The sequence below is a fragment of the Pseudopodoces humilis genome, chromosome 16, assembly GCF_049639895.1.
Source record: "Pseudopodoces humilis isolate 2021_Gansu_Grassland_sample_001 chromosome 16, ASM4963989v1, whole genome shotgun sequence".
Classification (NCBI taxonomy): Eukaryota; Metazoa; Chordata; class Aves; order Passeriformes; family Paridae; genus Pseudopodoces; species Pseudopodoces humilis.
In genome coordinates, this window is record NC_142215.1 from 119294 (window position 1) to 137098 (window position 17805).

Genomic DNA, 17805 nt, shown 5'->3' on the forward strand with positions numbered 1-17805 from the left:
CAATTCATCTGCAGCCATACTTGGTACTATCCATAAGATTTGCCACCAGTCTACTTTCCTCCTTTTCAGGTTGTCTATGAATGTAGTGAGCAGCATGAGTCACAGTGCAGGCTTATATGACATGACATATAAAATAATGATTGCACTGTGTCAGTACAATCTTTGAGATTTTGACAAGCTTATTTGGTTTTTATTAAGAAGGAAGGTCATATTTTCTGTAAAGCCATGCTGATTGACATTAATTTAGTACTCTATTTGCATCTTTACTGCTGATGGGTTTTGCAGTCTCCTAGAACTTAAATGCCAGAGTAGTGGAGCTCATATTGGAAGCTGAGAGCTTCTTAATCAATCTTAGATCTTGTACAAGAAATTATCTTTTGCATAGGCTTGGTCTGAATGCTTCGATTTCCCACCACTGTTACTGTTAAAATTTCATTGTGTCTAAAATATATTTTAATTTCTTTCAGCTACAGAACAGAAATATTTACTGAATGTTTCTGGCTCTATTTGACCTGCAGAACTTCATTTTAAAATGAGATAGAGTTAAAACATCTGCTAAAGTTGGTAAAAGCAGTGTTTTTATATATGGTCTTACATGGTTTTGCTTTTGTGCTAAGAGACCTCCTCTGGACATTACACATCCTGAGAGTTCTCTTTGCTTTTAAGAAGCTGAACAGAATTTTCCCCTCAATATTTAGCAGAGGAACTTAACAGAACCAGAGCAGCGGTGAAAAATTGTTTCTTTCATAGAAATGATGCTTCTCATGAGTAGATGGGAAGATGGGCTGCATTTCCTGCATCTGATGCCAGTATACTGACACTGCTTTGGCAGGCCAGGGAGTTGTCAGTCTTCATCTCTGTTTGCCTCTTGTATTTCAAACTGTTCCTTCATTTCTACCATGTGTTTTGAAGTTCTCATTGTGACACCCAAAAGGCTATGGTGTGAAAATAAGAAACCAAAGCCTCAGTGAGCTATTGCTTGTGGGTTTTTGGGGGGAGGTGCTAGGATTTTTGTGTTATGTAGACTTTTAGGTAAGGTGTTTTCTTATTTGAACACATGTCTGGTCTGTTATAAACCATAGGTAATTACAATGGAAACATAGCATATCCTGAGTTGGAACGGATCTACAAAGATCATCAAGTCCAGCCCCTGCCCTTGTACAGGGCACTCCAAAATTCCACCATATGCCTGAGATTGTTGTCTAAACACTCCTGGAGTTCTGGTAGTGTTGGGACTGTGACCACTGCCCTGGGGAGCCTGTTCCAGTGCCTGATCACCCTCTGGGGGAAGAACCTTTTCCAAGTATCCAGCCTAAACCTCCCCTGACACAGCTCCAGACTATCCCTCAGGTCCTGTCACAGAGAGCAGAGGTTGGTGCTGCCCTTCATGAGGAAGCTGCAGACTCCCATGAGATCCACTGCTATGGTGGGAAGCCAAGTCAGTACAGGTCACTGCTGTGATCCACCTGCTCTTTCTCCTGTCATCACTTAGGTCTGGTGTCTGTGTGAGCTGCTAGCAAAGCTGTCAGTAACATGCTAGTGGGGGAATTCCTGATGCAGGCATACTTATTTGAGAGGTAGTCTTCACTAACCATACTGTTTGATATAATTATTTAACTAGAAATAAACAAATATAGTTATTTTCTACTCAGAATTAGTTCTTATACAAAACACAGCAAAAAAAATAGTGTTTGGAAAGGTTTTTCCTGTGTTTTCTGCATTTTATCTCCACAGATAATTAACTTTCCAATTCTGTGAGTTTCTTAGCTCAAAACTCCTAGAGTTGAAATCACCCCAGTTGTGAATTCACTTTGCATGTGAGTTGCATTTCTAAAGTTAGAAATTGCCTTACTAAATTGTTACTCTTGCTCCTGAAACCAGATGCTGTGGTTAAATGTTGCTGGCAGTTCATGGAATTCAAAATCTTGAAGTGTATATGGAAGCAAAGAATAACTGGGTTTATCCTGGAACAATCTTATCCTTCAAGGACAGAGGAGGGAATGCATTGAGCTGAGTCAGTCCTGCTGAGCTGTCTGTCATATAAAATATTTGAGGGGTCAAGATCTGTTTGAATGGACGTTGAGGGAAGATTAACCCTTGAATTTGATAGAAAAGGAAAATAATGATGAGATCGTTGGGAAAAGGTTGGACTCTTCTTCAGGATACAATGTAAAACAAGCATATTTTGTTTTCGTTTCTTTAGTATTTTCTGTCTTGGTAAGTGTGAATGTTTTCTTTGTTTGTTACCTTTTAAAAAAGAAATATTGAGCCTGGGCTGTCCTTAAGGCTGTAGCTTCAGAATTACTCAATGGTTTTAATTTTTCAGGCCTTTTTTAAATGGCTTTGGTGGAATCCATTCTGAATGGATTTTAAACAGTGGGCTTTGCTTCAGTGATGTTGGTCCTCATCTGTAGAACTTTTCAGGATGGTTGAGTTGGATGAGACTTACATTTCTGATGGTTAAAAAAAAAGGGAAAAATATCTCTGAGCAACACAATAGGACAAGAACATGTATTTCTTTCAAATGACCTGATCTTGGTGTTTTGTTCCTATTTTTGAAAACTGAGGCCTATTCTGGATCTTGTCTGCCTTTACTTTGACAGTAGCTATTGTGGAAATTGACAGTGACTATTTACAATGTTATGTGCCTTCAGGTAAGTGAATGGTTTGAGTTTGACCTTACCCTACTTCTTTGCCTCTGAAATGTTAGTGAGTAGTAAAGATTCTCTAGAAAAACCTGCAGTAGACAGACTTCTATAAAGAAAATTCTCCTTGGATCACTGTTCTAAAGATGGCATTTGCTTGCATTTTTATTCCTATTTCATGGGGATGAATAATTCAAAGTGGTTATTGATTTCCCTTCCTCCCCTTACCACACCCCCACCACCTATTTGTTTTCCTTCTCTGGTTTCATCTCTGAGCTAGATCTTTGCAAGAAAGCATGTGCTGCAGTGCTGATCTTATTATACAGAACATAAACCCAGGAGAGAATAGTGCCTGAAATGGATGTCCTGCTTGATCCATGTCTGAAGAATATTTGCATATTTCTCACATTTTCCCTTTTTCTTGACTAAGCAGATTACAAGTAGAAAGTGTCTAGAAACCATGACATCCTAAACATGCACACAACTTAGTGTTTGGAGTTTGGAGGGACTTATGTTTTATCTCTTTAAATTTAAAATATGCCTGAAAGAGCAATTTCTGTTCTGTAATCATAACATATGGTTATTTCTGTGGTATCTTTGCATGTAATATGTCCTGTAACTGTTAGTTTTTCCTAGAATTTTTAGCTTCTCCTAAAACCTGGATTCATTGGGAGAGAAGCCTCAAAACAATGCCTTTTAAATCTGCCTGAACCTGACAGGTAATGGTTTCTACTGCCTCACAAAATGTATCAGAGCTGTTTTGCATTGCTTGCATAAAAATGTCTGCATCTAAGTTTCCAATTCTAAATATTACACAAAAAATTAAGTACCTCTAGTGGTTTTATTAACCCCTGGTATGGGTTAATAAAAAATGCATCACTTTTTAAGCAAGTCATCTCCAGTCAATGTCATGTAAACATGGAAGTATATACAGAGCTTCAACCTTCCCAGCTGTATGTTGTCTTGGCAATGTCACTTGTGCCACTGCCAATTCTAAATTCTTCTCTACCCTCTCCGCAGCATCCTCTTGTTTTCTCTGCCAGATTCAGCTCCTGCCTGCCATTTGTGACATCTTTGTTGTTGCCACTGATGCTTGTTGCCTCTCTCTTAAGATCCTGCTGTGATTTTTGTCACAGCTTTCCTACCAGCTCCTTTTCTGTAGAGACATGTGTTTGCTACCCAAATAACAGGCAGGGCATTTGCTGTTATTGGTGCCTCTGGACTGATGCTGCTCTCCATAAGGGTGTTAGCAGCCTTTACACCCCTGTTCAGGCCTTTAAGACTGAGTTAAAAGAGCAGGTTCCCAGGAATCCATTTTTGGGGCAGCTGGTACTTTTTCTAACAGGTTACTCTCTGGTCCAGAGCAAGAATGTGATCTGAGGCAGTTAAATGTGTCTGGAAGGAAAAATACCTCTGCTTGAAGAGGAAGCTTGCACCAGGATTTGGCTCATATTGCTCCTCACATACTGCCTTGGTTGCATTACTTTCTTTCTTTCAGTGACAGACCTGACTTGTCCCTTCTCCTTTGCTCTCTGTGTCTGAGGGGAAATGTGGGAAGCTTTGCTGTGTCTAGGGGTGCCTTCGTGTTGGCTGAGAGGTACAGCCAACTCCAGCTCTGGCAGAAGGCATGATAGATGTATACTGCTTCTTGGAGAAGTCTGTCCTTGAACTCAGTGTAATTAGGAAAAAAACAGGGTTTTTTTTTTATCCCAGTGTCACTAAGAAATTGCTGGGATTTGATCCTGGTCCTCCTCCCTCTCTGCCACCCTTCTGGGTGCTAAGGAGTCATGCTGCACTCACGCAGTAACAGAACTGCACTGTTGTCACTGTGCTCTGGTATTTGCCTCAGTCCCTTTTCTCATGTTCCTGCTGGCCTTTTAGTACTGCTTGTGTTTGCTCCAGTTTTACAGCCTTGATTTATAAACCTCTTTATCCTTTCTACTGAGACTTCTAGACAGGTCATCTTCCATTGTTTTCCCTGAAGGTTTGCAGTTGCTGAGTTAAATTAGGATCACCATTTTTAAAACCTTATTTTCTGGGGCAAGAAGAACCAGAATGTCGCCACTGAAAACTCACAGGGTTCATGAATTTGTTCAAAGTAAGAATTGGAAAAGAGGTTGGTAGCAGGTGCAGACAGTCTCTCTGGGCCTGCATTACAGCTGCTATTACCACAAAAGTAAAACCTTACTTGAAGAAGAAAATGATACAAAAATAAATGGAATGGATGACTTTGGCTCTCCATCTTTAAACTTGAAAAATTCCACATTAGGCCTGCTAATTCTCAGTAGCTCAGATAATAATCACACCTTGGGCCCTGAAGCATCAGAAAGATTAAAACATCATTCTCAAATTAAGGAAGAGAAGCTTAAATATGTAACTGGATTGTTATATATAGCAACAATAACAATAACAACAACAATAATAGTAATAATAGTAATAGTGATAGTAATAGCAATAATAGCAATACTACTACTACTACTACTAATAATAATATATAACTGTACCTGCAAAGCTACCTGAAAGAATAAAATACTTTAAGGATCAAAGGTTACTTTAAATAGAACTATACTGACAACCAAAGGGTTGACACTGTATTTCAGAAATGGTTATTTAAAAATAGAGAAACTTGACAAAAGTGGGAAACATCTATTTGGTCAGAATTTAAGCTAACATACAGATTAAAAAGATACAAATACCTGTAAATAAGAAAGGAGATAGGAAGACTTATTAAACAGTTGCAGAGAATGATGCAGTATTCAGCAAAAGTGAGTGTCCTTTAGATACATCCTAATGAAGCCTGTAGAAAAGAGTAAAAATTGCTGTACCTTGACAGAAATGAAGATAGGCAAGAGGATCTTAGCAGTGATTTGCCAAAGACTTGAACTAGTCAGTTTGTTTGTTTGATTGAAAGCAGATAGCCTATGGAAGTCAGTAACTAGATAGTCAAAGCAAAGAAATCTTGCAAGAGGACAAATGCAAGCAAGTCCTTGTGCTTCTTGACAGGCTTTTTCTGTCCCCTGTGCTCTGGTGAGAGCTTAATGCCTCTGCTCTTGGATGTGCTGTGATAGCTTTGTGCAGTGAGAGCTTGAAAGCTGGGATGCAGACTAATGGAGAGGTCAGAGCACCCAGAACTCTGCATTTCACACAAAGGTGTGGGGAAAGAAATATATTTTACTCAAATTAATGTCTGGGCAATGTCTGGGTCAGGCCATGGTCATTCTTTGTCCCAAGGCTTTCAGAAGATAGTATATTCTTGATTAGAGTATCTTTTCTTATTAAAGCCTTTGGCCTAGAGTTTTTAAGAAAATCAAATGCTTTTGAGCTTAAGATGGTAGACAGCTTGGTTCTTTTGTTCAGAGAATCATGACCTTTAAACTCACTGTAAGACATGCTTTAGCTGTATTTTTTGAGATCTCATACTTCATTAAAACATACAGCCTTCATTTATATAAAACTGTTTTAAACATTGTAGTAGAGAAAAACATGGAGATGTGACCCTGGCTCCACCCTAAAATTTGAAAACAACAGAAAAACATTTTAAGAACTGACTTTTTATATTTATGCTGGCCTAGGGGAAGACCCTGTCTATAGCTTCTTATTATTTATGATCCAGGGCATTCCTTCCAGTGTGATACTGGCTCAGGTGTGTAGCGATGAAATAAGTGTTCACATTTTTAACAGCTTGATTTCATGTTTAATTACATATCCTAGTTAGAAAGGAACTACAGCTAACATCCCAGGAAGCTTTGTGGCCTTTTCAAAGCCATGAGGATAGGAAAGAGCCCAAAGACAGGATCTTTATTTCAAGCCATAATTGTCAGTTTGACAAAATGGAAAAAAGTGATTTGAGGTTTTTTAGCATAAAGACGGAAAAACTCCCTGTCTCTTTTATAATTCAATACCTGAAATAAATCTATCTTTGCATCAGAGAATAATAGTGTCATTAAACTTCCATGTTTGAGTGGTTGTTGGAATTGAGCTTCAATGAGCCCCATCTTAGTACTGGTCTTGGTGCCTGGTCTGTGAGGTTCCTCACGGATCAGATGAATCTCCTGATCTCCTGAAGGACTGAAGAAATGGAAGTGACCTTGATCATAGCTCTAGGTCTTCCTGGTAGAAGCTCAGTGCCCCTTTTTTAGGAACTGGAAGAGCCTTGAAGTTTGGCGAGTTCTTTCCTTATTAGTTCCCTTTTGCTTTTGATGACTGTATTTGGGCTTATTGCTAAATGTTGTTTTCTTTAAAAGCTGAAAAGAGATTATCTGCAACTGTTACCTGATCATATGAAGGCTGGAGTGCTGCCTCAAAGAACATGTGTGCACGAGGCTTCTTAGGCCACTTAAATAACAGGTGCATGGTGAAGGCAGCAGCTGCTTTAAGAACCTCTTCAGTTTTGAGAAGACTTTTGCTGGTCAAACAGTACACATATGCTGTGCTTTGTGAAAACCACCATACATCATAAATTACTTTTGCTTTGTAAAAAAACACTTGCAAAGTATGAAAATAATGCATTCCAGTTCCCTGGGGCACGAACAGGTAAAAAGACTGTAAATAGAGAGGGAAACTAGAGACAGTAGATGCTCCAACCTTCAGACATTAATTTCATAGAGATAGTTGTTTCTGACGTAAAGTCTCAACAGCAACTGGAAGATGCAAAATTTTTGTGACTTATAAAGAAGTATTTTGAGGCAAAAGAGAAAAGAGCATGACATAGTGTTGAAACTATTGTTTCCTTATAAAATAAGATCATGGATGGAAGATAACAAATCGGTCTGTTTATATATTAAAAAGGCTTTAATGCACTTAAAGATATCTGGCTAGTTCATGCTTTAAAGTGTACTTGCATGAGTGTTAATAGGAAGGGATTTTGAAACAATGACTAATATCAGGAAATGTCCTGATTAGACAGTAAAATCTAATTTTGCTGCTTGAAATAGAATATATCAATATTTTAAAAATCAATACAGAAGGAGATCTTGCTGCTCCAAATATCCTGCTAGAGGCTAAATTTGATCACTGTTGTAGTGGGTGTAGAAAAGGAAAAGGCTTGCAGAGTTTTGTGTCACTGTATGAAATAGCCTGGGGTATATTCCCTTCCTGGATGTGCTGTGGGAGCTGCCATTCTGGAGTGCTCTGAAAAATCTGCTGATGGCAGTGCAATTTCCAGTGTGGGTCAGTTCCAGACCCAGACTATGTAACCCCCTCCCTTTCCTCCTACACCATTGGCACTGCTCTCTGAAGTGACAGACATGTCTCAGTGTTCTGGGTTTATTAGGAAAGACCCCAAGAACTTCCCATGGCATAAAATTGTCCCTGGGCTACCCGCCTGGGCAGTTCTTACACTGAAGTAGACGATGTTAACTCAAATATTAAGAAGCCTAGTTTATATCAAGCAGAAATAGCAAATACATCCTCCTGCTTTGTCTTCAGCACTGCTACATAGCAGCACCTTTAAGGTAATATCCTTTGCTCACCCTGTGCATCTTTAAGCTGAAAAAGGGGACTGCACATTTGCAGTCATCTCTATCCCCACCTTTTTACTTGGTTCTTTTTGTTCACATTGACTATGCAAAACTCTTCAGCTTGTATTATAATGGTTATAGTGGGATAACAAGTATGATGGGTAGTGATAATGACCCCCTCTGTTTTGAAAAATGTTCATTGTAATGCACAGGGGACCCATAGCATGAAGCTATTTTCTTCGTAGTTTGTCCTTTGAGAATATTTAACCTTTGCTCTTTTTAAATAGGATGTTAAGACGCAGCTATGCTACCTGGCCAAAACATACAGAAATCTAAGACGTTTGATGCAGTGCATTGATTTTTTTCTCCTCAGGTTTACAGATTTTTGCCACTGATTGGCATAATCTGTAAGCTACAGAAATGAAGATTCTGGTTTGGGTTTTTTTTGAAGTTTAAAACCTAAAATTCTGTGATATTTTTATTTCTGAGCGTTCCATTGTGTCTGACAGTCCTTCTAAAATCATTGAGAGGGAGACCTGCTGTGGGGCCAGCAGGATATCTCCAGCTTTCACAGTTAATTCTGGAATCTAGAAGTAAGTCAGCATCACGTGTAAGGCAAGCAGGGCAGTGAGAGTGGTTTCAGTTCTTGCTGTGGGGGGAAAAAAAAAAAAAAATCACTATTGCCAACTAGCACACCACGAAGTAATCTGTATATTCCAATGCTGGACTAGGATGGCTGAGCCCTGCAAAGCAGAAACAAGGAGGCACAATTATGTGCAAGTGCCTTGGAGCTGATGCTGATTATGAAACAACTTGCAAGGTTCCCAGAAAACAATGTAAACATTTATCTGAAAACATGCTGGAAATGGGTCTCCAGAGGTCGAATATCTGCTACTCTTGCCTCACTCATTCGCGTTCATTGTCTGTCCAGTGTGGTCCAAGCTCACCGCTGAGCCGTGTCTGTGCATGAGCAGCCGGGTGCCGGTGTGCGGTGTCAGGCACATCTGTCCCCACTGGGTAGCTGAGGCTGCGTTCGGTGGTTCGTGTCGCTTGTCTTTAACTGGAGGAGCAGCTCTGCAGCTGGAGTCCGACGTGAAGTTCCAGTTTGAGACACTTAAGCCGAAGGCGCCCAGGGTGGGATGGGGAGCACCGCTCCGGGAGCTCGTGAGGAGCGGCCTGAGAGTGATGGGAAAAGCGTTCAGCCAGCCGGAACCCGTGTTGGCTGGGGTTTGACCTGTGTCACGTATCTCGGAGCGCTGGCCGCGGTTTGACCCGTGTCGGGTGTTTCGCAGCGCGGGACAGGATCTCGGTCCTCGCCGTCGCCCGGAGATCGAGAGGAGAGCCGCACGGGGCTGGCCGAGGAGCACCGGAGCAGGCGAGGCCGCCCGTGGGGATGCTCCGCGGTGCGCGGAGGGTTAAACCGGCCTGGCACGGGCTGGGGGCGCGGCGGCCCCCCCCCCCCTCCGCGACCGGGCAGCCGCTCGCCGCAGCCCGGGCCGTGCCGCCGCATCCTCCGCGCTCGGGGCAGCCGATCCGCGTCGCTTCCCGGCCAGGATGGTAGGTGCATCTTCCTTCCCCACCGGCCCGGGGCGAGCAGCAAAAAGTGCCGGGGCGGTCGGGGGTGAGGAGCTCCGGTATCGTGGATGTTGCGAGATGAAGGCGGCGGCGCTTTGTTCGCGCTCGGATGCTGCTCATTGCTTTGGAAGACGTTGGTCGGCCGGGGAGGACGGGCCCTTCTGGGGAGGTAACGGGGGATATTGGTGACGGCAAGCGGACCTGCCCGGGCTCTGCGCTCCTGTGCGCGGTCCCGGTGAGCTGGTGGGGCTGCGCAGCCCTGCCAAAGGCGCAGGTGAGGAGACGCAGCTGCGCGGAGCGCTCATAGCGGGTGCGGGTTTATTTCCTCGGAATGTGGGGGGGGTTGAGGGGGATTAGTAACAAGAGTGGGAAGGTGGCTGCGGATGGAGCTTGGGGTTTCTATGATTTGCGGACCTTGCCCCTCCTCAGCTGTTTGTGCTTGACTATAGGAACAAAACCCAAATTCCCCAGCTGCTCAGCTGCTTGCCGCACTTGTGTACTCAGCTCAGACACAGAGACGGATGTATGAAGATGGGTTTAGAGAAGAATCCGTAGAAAATATTCTGCCTGTGAGGACCATAAAGAGTCCTGCAGCATTATGTTTTATCCTAGTACAGTCTTCCCTGAAGATCGTGTGCTGCTGAAGAAGGGAGGAGGTGGTACAAGGCATCTCACACATGCTGCCTTTGGGCAAGGCTTGACGAAGGACAGTATTAATATCTGTATCACCGTTCAGCTCCGTGCTGATGCTGGAATGAGGCTAATGCCAGGCAGGAGGGGGAGGGTTGTTAAGGTGGACTGTGGTGCTATTGTTTTGATGCAAGAGAGATATATCTTCTTTTGCAATTTCTCTGCCCTTTGGTGCTGCACACCCACATATGAGTAGTCCTGAAGTAGCTGAAGTCTGACTTCGAGCTTCATAACACTAAATTCTTCCAGTACAGGAAACCAAAAAGCATTCAAATGCGTCCAGCAAGTGGGGGAGGAAAAAGGGAAGATTCCTGTAAAATGTAAGTGATGCAGCCTTTCTATGGCAGCAGAGAGAGAAGATGTGGCCAATCTTGGAGCTGATTTCCATCCTAATAGGCTATAAGCAGGCACTTTGTGCTTAAGAAATGAGAATAACAAAATGCTTTCTTTTTCCTAGCAGTAGTCCTTTGTCATCCTTCACCTTGCTGTACTGCCCTTGTAATACAGAGGGATAAGGGGCCAGGTGTCTCTTTATCATTAGCTCTCCTGCATTACCAGTGGTAGTGTGTGATGATGGCACCTTTGCAGTCACGGACTGTTATATTTTATTAGGGTATCTCTGGCATTCATTAGTGTTGCCACCAACAAGCTTCTTGTTAAAAGTGTTAAATTATCTGTATGCTAGAGCTGAAATGTGTTGAAGTATTCCAAAATATGGCCTTTTATCTCCAGGGTTCAGAACTAGAGGAGCCAAAAGCATGATTTGTCACTTTGCACAGACCTGGGTATGTGACCATGAATATCTGTCAGACACTCTTGTTTTGGCTAAGAGGGAAAAAGAGAAGAAGCAAAACCTCCTTGACCAGAGAGGGGGCAATGAAGAGAAGTCAGTAGTGATGCCGACAAAAGCTTTCTTAATATAGAAGAGAGGGGGCTGAGAGTGCTCAGACTGGGACTGTCAGTGATGTAGGGAGGGGAAAAAGGAGGGAGCTGGAATCAGTGTGTCATTGATCACACAGTGAGCTTGGAGGGGAGGAGCATGGCTGCTGCACACTCACACACACAGAAACACACGCACGCACACACACACTGCGGCAAATTCTGCAGCTGGTGCCTCCTGGCTTGTGACTGCAGAAAAAACAAGCTCCGGTTTAAACTCTCTGATCTCAGAGACGAGGCTGTTTCTATTCCAAGTTGCTCTGGTTCCGCTGTGAAAAGCCCTGCAGGCTGGGCACTGTTCCAGAATGACAGGGATTCCTCTTTCTTCTGCTGGGGTAGGGGCCCTTTTGCTGTGTAAGGTCAGTACCCTCTCTGTCTCCTTGATGGCTCCATACTGGTTGGCCACATCCAGCCTGCATGTCTGTCCTTACAATTTCTCCAGCAAGTAGTTGCTGAATTGGGACACATTTCTTCCTCCCCTCCTTTCTTTTTGCATGATCTGGCTAGGCCAGGCTGTGAGATCTTCCGCCCTACTCCCATTCTGCAGATAGAGAGATGTGTAGCTGTGCAGTAGTTTCTTTCCTGACAAAACAATCCACCTGCTGTCATGTCTTTCTGCCACTCTTCCTCATGTCTATCGTGCTGGCATACCTGAGTCACATCCTCAGCAGGTGTGGTGGTAAATGGATGATAGACTGGATCACAGAACATGGTGAGCAATTTCCAGCTCTTTGGTGAAAGCAGGGAAGCTGCATGTGTGTGAACAAAAGGTGCAATGTGTCTCAGAAGGGCATAGCTGGACACCAGGGGAAGGGCAGAAGAGTGGTTCCTCAGCATGAGTTTCTGTGGGATGTGGCTTGTGCTCTTTGTACATGTTCAGACACAGACCTTCCTGGGTAACTCCTGGGATGCATCTTGCAAAGGAGGAAGAAACTCAGAAGCAGTAATACATCCTTGTGATAGGCATCTGAGTAGAGAGATCTTAGTGGGTGCTGCTTCTAGCAGAGCCCAGGGTGCTTGTTACAGGCATTATCACAGACTTTCCACTGTTCCTTGATGGGCAGGAGAGAGAGACCTCCAATCCTTGAGAGGAGATGCTATGGGGCACAAAGCAGTTCAGATAGTCTGCTTAGCACACAGAGACCTGACAGCAGTAGCTAGTTTAAAACACAGGGAGTGTCTTCCAGACTGTTAGTTAGGCAAAAGTACCTGGAGGAGAAAGGCAGGAAATAGAGACTTTCCAGAAACTGTGTATGGGAGAAAAGAGAGCAAGCTATGTGTAAATGAATGCCTAAAATTATTATTCTGTGGAGAATTTACTTAGATGGAAAAAGAAGATTTATTTTTCTTTCCCCCCAAAAATCATGAATTTTCTGGATGCCTACGCCAGTCTAGTGGCTGTTACAGGAAAGATTAGAGAAAGTATTGAGCTAGTTTAGTTATAACTTCCTAGTTTGTATTTTCTCCATCTCCTTAGAGGTGCTCGGGTGCACAGTACGAATTCTTACAAATACACCTTCTGTGTTTGCAGTAAACACTTTCCTTCTACTAAAACATTGAAATTAACAAGCTTCTACAAGTGATCAGTCAGTGCCTTCATGGGAGCAGTACACCTCTGTTTGTCCTGCACTCCCTGCTCACACACCAGCTGTCAGCACGTGGCTGTCTCTAAGAATGCTGTCACTTGCACAGTTGGTAGTTCTGGCTCACAAGTGGAGCTGAGACTATGGCACTGGACAGCAGGGAGTGTGGAGGAAGCTGGGATTATGGTGGTGGAAAAGAGCAGGGTGGATACACAAGAAGCAGTCTTCATTGGTTCATGCTTCACTGCGACTAAACTCTGTGGCTTGTTTTTACCTTTGCTTCACACGAAAGAAATTGAGATAAATTTCTAATTGTGGTGACTTTAGGTCAGTTTTCCTCCTCTCACAGCTTCCTCTCCAGGATTGCAGAAGTTAGTACTAATGGCACAATTAGTTATGTGTCCAGCTATTCAGGAAATTTCTGTCCTGATGTTTTATTCACAGATGAACATGAGCACTAGTCTCCTTGGCCAGCAGGTTCTTAGTTCTCCTGAGACAGCCCTTGAAGTCTTGATCGACCAATCTCTCAAATGCATAGAATAGTACTGGGTTGGCTTGTTTTTTGGTTTTATTTTTTAAAAAGAAATACAATTTTGAATAATTTCAGCTTTTCCGAAAACAGCGTTATCCCGGTGTCAGTATTTGGAAAGAAAGTAGTGAGCCCTTTCTTTGCTTTTGAAAGTAAAGGCTTGAATATTTCCTCTAAGAAGTTGAAGGCTGAGAATCACCAGCTGAAGGAGACTTGCGAATCACAGTGGGGTAGGATTCAATATGCATGTCTGTCATCAATACATGCTACCGAATAACATTTGTGTCTCTTTGCACATGTTACTGTCATTCATGCACCTTCTTGGGAAGCGCTGAAGTCTTTGGCAATTTGCTAGCACCTACCTCGGGGCTGTAAAAGTTTTGCCTTGTTTTTCACAACATGCTATAGCTACAAACAGTGTTAAAATAGCATGGCTCTATTGGCTTTCAAGTTAAGAAATTCAGTTAATTGCTTTTGTTCTTTGCTAACCTTTTTTGTCACTGGGCTCTCATCTGTCAATTCTCTATTGAGCTCCAGTGCCCAAATTTTAAGTAATTTAGGAGAAAAACTAGAAGGAAAAGGCTATTAGTACCTCCCTTTTGAAAACTGTCTGAGGAATGATGGTCTGTCATTGGGCACTGCAGATGTTCTTAGAAGAGGAATGGGCAAGAAGCCAGTGATTTACCTTCTGGATGGCTGGATTTATGTTCTGAAAAGCTTACTAAAAGTGGATTAAGAGGGATAAGTTAAGTTGCAGTACTTGGACAGAAGTGCAGACACTACCCAAGCCATGTAAGAAGTCAATGGCCCAAATCAGCAGTTACTCCTTTGCACAAAGCATTGGATAGGGTGGTTCTCTGTGCCTTTCTTTGACCCATGTAGCATCTTTCTGAAGAACCAGCTTGCAGGCTGATGGGTATAAGCATAATATGTGTTTTGGCCCAGTTCTTGGTTGCTAGATTTGCGTGAGAGTTTTGTTATAGCTTTTCTTTCTTACTGTTGGTCCACATTCAATGGCAAAGACCATTGCTAAGGAATGGCAAAGATCATTGCTAAGGAAGGGGGAGGCATGGCAGCAAGGAAGGCTCCCGTGCCTGCATGGCTCTGAGGGAGCTGAACAAGCAAGAGGCCCTGAGAGAAGTGTTTGTGCTGATGGAAACCTTCCCCGGCCCTTTTTATTCTCTCTGGTTAGTAACTGGGAGAATAAAAGTTAGTAACTGGAATTCAGTCCCTGATTCCACTGTGTAATCTGCAAGCTGAAAGGGACCTGACTAGCTGGGGAAGCAGGGGCTCCTGAGATGAAATAAGACTCAAGTGAGCTCATTTCAAGCAGACTGGTGAAAGGCAGTAGATGAGTGGAGATGTCACCAGTATCATGACAGCAAGGTGGCCTGGACTACTCTGCTAGAAACCTCCTTGGCTGCTTCCAAACCCCTCTCCCTTCAGCGCTAAATGGATAGGCCCTGTGTTTGCTGGCAGAAGGGACAGGAGGCCTTGAAGTTCTCAGCTTTGAAACAGCTTTTTGTATTACATTCATTATTGCTGTACTTCACCCTGTAAATCAAATCCCAGGAACCCAGACCATGCAGAGAATGAAGGGTTAACTAGATCCAAGAGTGCAAAGTCAAGATGCAGAAAAGAAATTTGTTTGCAGAGGAGAGCTGCATTTTCGCAAGGGCTGGCAGAATACGGTCCTGTGCTTCACCAACCACCTCAGCCACTTGGAGTTCACAGCTGATTTAATATCTGTATCTTCATGAGGGCTGACATTCAGCAAGTCATCCTAAAAACAAGCAAGGGAGAGAAGAAAACCTACTTGGAATGAGACTGTTAACAGTACAGAATAGGAATGAGGTTTAAAGTCTCCAAACAGTTGCTGTAAATCAGGATTTGCAGGATTCTCTTGCCAGAAATTTGGCATCTCAATAGGCAAAAAGGAGGAAATCTCAGAGTTATTTCTGTGTGTATACAGCTATCCCTGCTCTTATACAATTAAGTTCTCCCTGCCTCAGGCAGTTTGTCATATTGATCAGCCGAGAAGTTTAAAAAAAATAAAGAGAGTGAGAAATGGAACAGATCATGAGCTGTGCCTCCAAGTCAGTCAGAGTCAGCATTAGATACTTCTCAGCTAGGAGAAACATGCAGTTTTCTTCAGTCTGTGCTATGTTCTGGTTGTAAGAACATTTGTTCTGGGATGCACATTCTTATTAAAATTAAGAGATAATGACTTACAGGAGTCTTCATCTCTGGAATCTGAAACAGGGTGTCTGCCTCAGTGCCAATGGGAGTGGTTTTGTGGAACCCCTGTTTCCACAAACTCCCAGCTGAAGTCCAGCTGACACAGGAAAGGGAAACGTTAATTTGGTTTCCAAAGGGACCAGCTGTAATAAGTCTGCCAGTGGTTGGTGGAGTGAGGACACCAGATAAGAGGGTGTCTTAAAGTGTGTTTAGGTTTTCTTTTGTGGATTTAGCTGGAGACATTTAAGAAGTCACAGCTTTAGCTCTTCACAGCTGGAGGCTATGTCTCTGTGCAGGGCTTCATTCCTGATTCGTGCAAATGCCACACACTGCTCCTCAGCAGAAGGATGCAAGGCCTACATGAGTTAGCAAAGTTGCTGCAGGTACCAGAACGTTTTTTGTGGCCAATCTAGCACCTGGCAAGCTAGGTAGAAGTGCTCACCTTATGCATTATCTCAGTGGTGGCATAACTTCCAGTTGAGGGGCTGTAACTTCTGGAAATATATGAAACTGTTGCCAAAGTGAATAACTACATCTTCAATTAGTGGTTCTAAAATGGCTGAGCTATCAAATTGCTCTTTAGCATAAAAGTGAGACAGTATGTGCAATTAGGGAGCAATGAGATGGTTGCTATGGTATAGAAATAGAGGTTGCCTGGGAGAGGAGCTGTAGATGGCATGAAAATATCACAGGGAGGAGGAAAGATGGGAAGCAAAGGCAAGTGGTTAGCAGGAATATCTCCTGGGATGTGGCAAGTGCCCACAACCTCCCACACCTTAAGGAATATTTAATCTCCTTCTCTTGCCCTGCTGCTGGTTCACCTTTGTAGTAAATCCCCAGGAGGCAGTCAATCATTTCACAGAGCCTGCTCGTACTTTAAAACATGATCAGTTCTCCTGGCATGCAGTAACAGTATGGTAAGGTGAGTTATGAAATATCTCTGGCATTGTACATAAAAGGAAGCCTGAGAACACTTTCAGATTCCTCAGCCCTCTTCCTCCTGACAGATTAAGCCATGTTTCGAGATACCAGATCTTGTTCTCCTTCACTGCTCCCTGGTCCTTCCAGAGACACTCTTCTTTCTACTGGTTTACTGCTGTGTTTTTCCTTTCTCTGTCCCTCCTAGTATGGTTCTCAATTAATTTCACTTTTTCACTCTGTTCCTGTTGAGAGCCTTTTTTTCCTCTGTGGAGCTGTCTTGCTGATGTTGTCTTCTTTCTGTAGCTTCTTGAACCAAGTTCTCTGATTGCAGAGTTCTGTAGCTTTTAAGGCTTTTGCTCAGCCTCTGAGCTGTTCTGAAGTTTGTGACTTTCTGTCCCAAATCAGATGCTTTCTTTTCTAATGTTAGCACCTCACAGCTTTTACACTGAGTTGGATTGCGGCAGTGTTTTGTGGAAGTGCATCTGTGACTGGTTGTCCGTTTGTCCTCCTGAAGACAATTGTGTGGGTGTTCTGATTGAGAAAAAGCCCTCAGACGAGCACAGAATGCATCATCAGCTCTGCTCTGGCTCCCCTGATGCTCCTGCATATGCTGTGTTCTTCTCTGTTCAGTCCTCTGTGTGCTGCACTGCCAAGCTCCCTGTCAGGGCTGGCTGGAATCCCTGCCACCCTTTTCTCCAGGTGCAGAGCCACGCAGCAGGAGAGCCTTAGTGCACGTGTTGTTGTACTGTGGAGAGGGTGCTCCTCTACCTTCTACTCAGCTTCAGTATAGCTGGAATATGAGAAATAGTGGTCAAAATACCACTTGTACCCAAAATTCCCCTCAGTCCACAACCTGGATATTAGCTAAAGCCAAAGCTAGCATCTGGAGATTTGGCCTCATTAACAGGCAGAAGTTGGTGTAGATGTGCCTTCAGTCTGTACAGAATGCTTTACTTCATAAAGATGTTTGAATTATCTTCCCTCTCTCTGCACACTGCTTTGTACTTTCCTGTGCTTTGTTTATTCAGTTCCTCCAGATAAGGTGTATCTCCACACATCCGCAGGACTTTACTCCAGTAGTGCTGTGTTTTTAACTGTGTGACTCAGTATCTCAATATGAAAAATCATCAAATTCTATTTTGAAATATTCATAAAAAAAATAAAAACTCATACATATGACATTTGCCTGCTCAAACACCACTGACTTCCCCTTCTATTCTAGGTGC

At 43.1% G+C, this 17805-nt stretch overlaps 1 protein-coding gene across 2 annotated transcripts in view; it reads left to right on the forward strand.

Annotated features, from left to right (window-relative positions):
- MAP1A (microtubule associated protein 1A) overlaps positions 1-17805 on the forward strand; it is a 54697-nt gene that overhangs the window by 11313 nt on the left and 25579 nt on the right. The window contains exon 1 of one of the 2 annotated variants that reach the window (XM_088062989.1): positions 9583-9661. The exons of the other annotated variant lie outside the window; for it this stretch is intronic. The gene's annotated coding sequence lies outside the window, so the exon portion shown is untranslated. Of the gene's footprint in view, positions 1-9582; positions 9662-17805 lie in introns of those variants that run through there. 2 annotated transcript variants of the gene reach the window in all.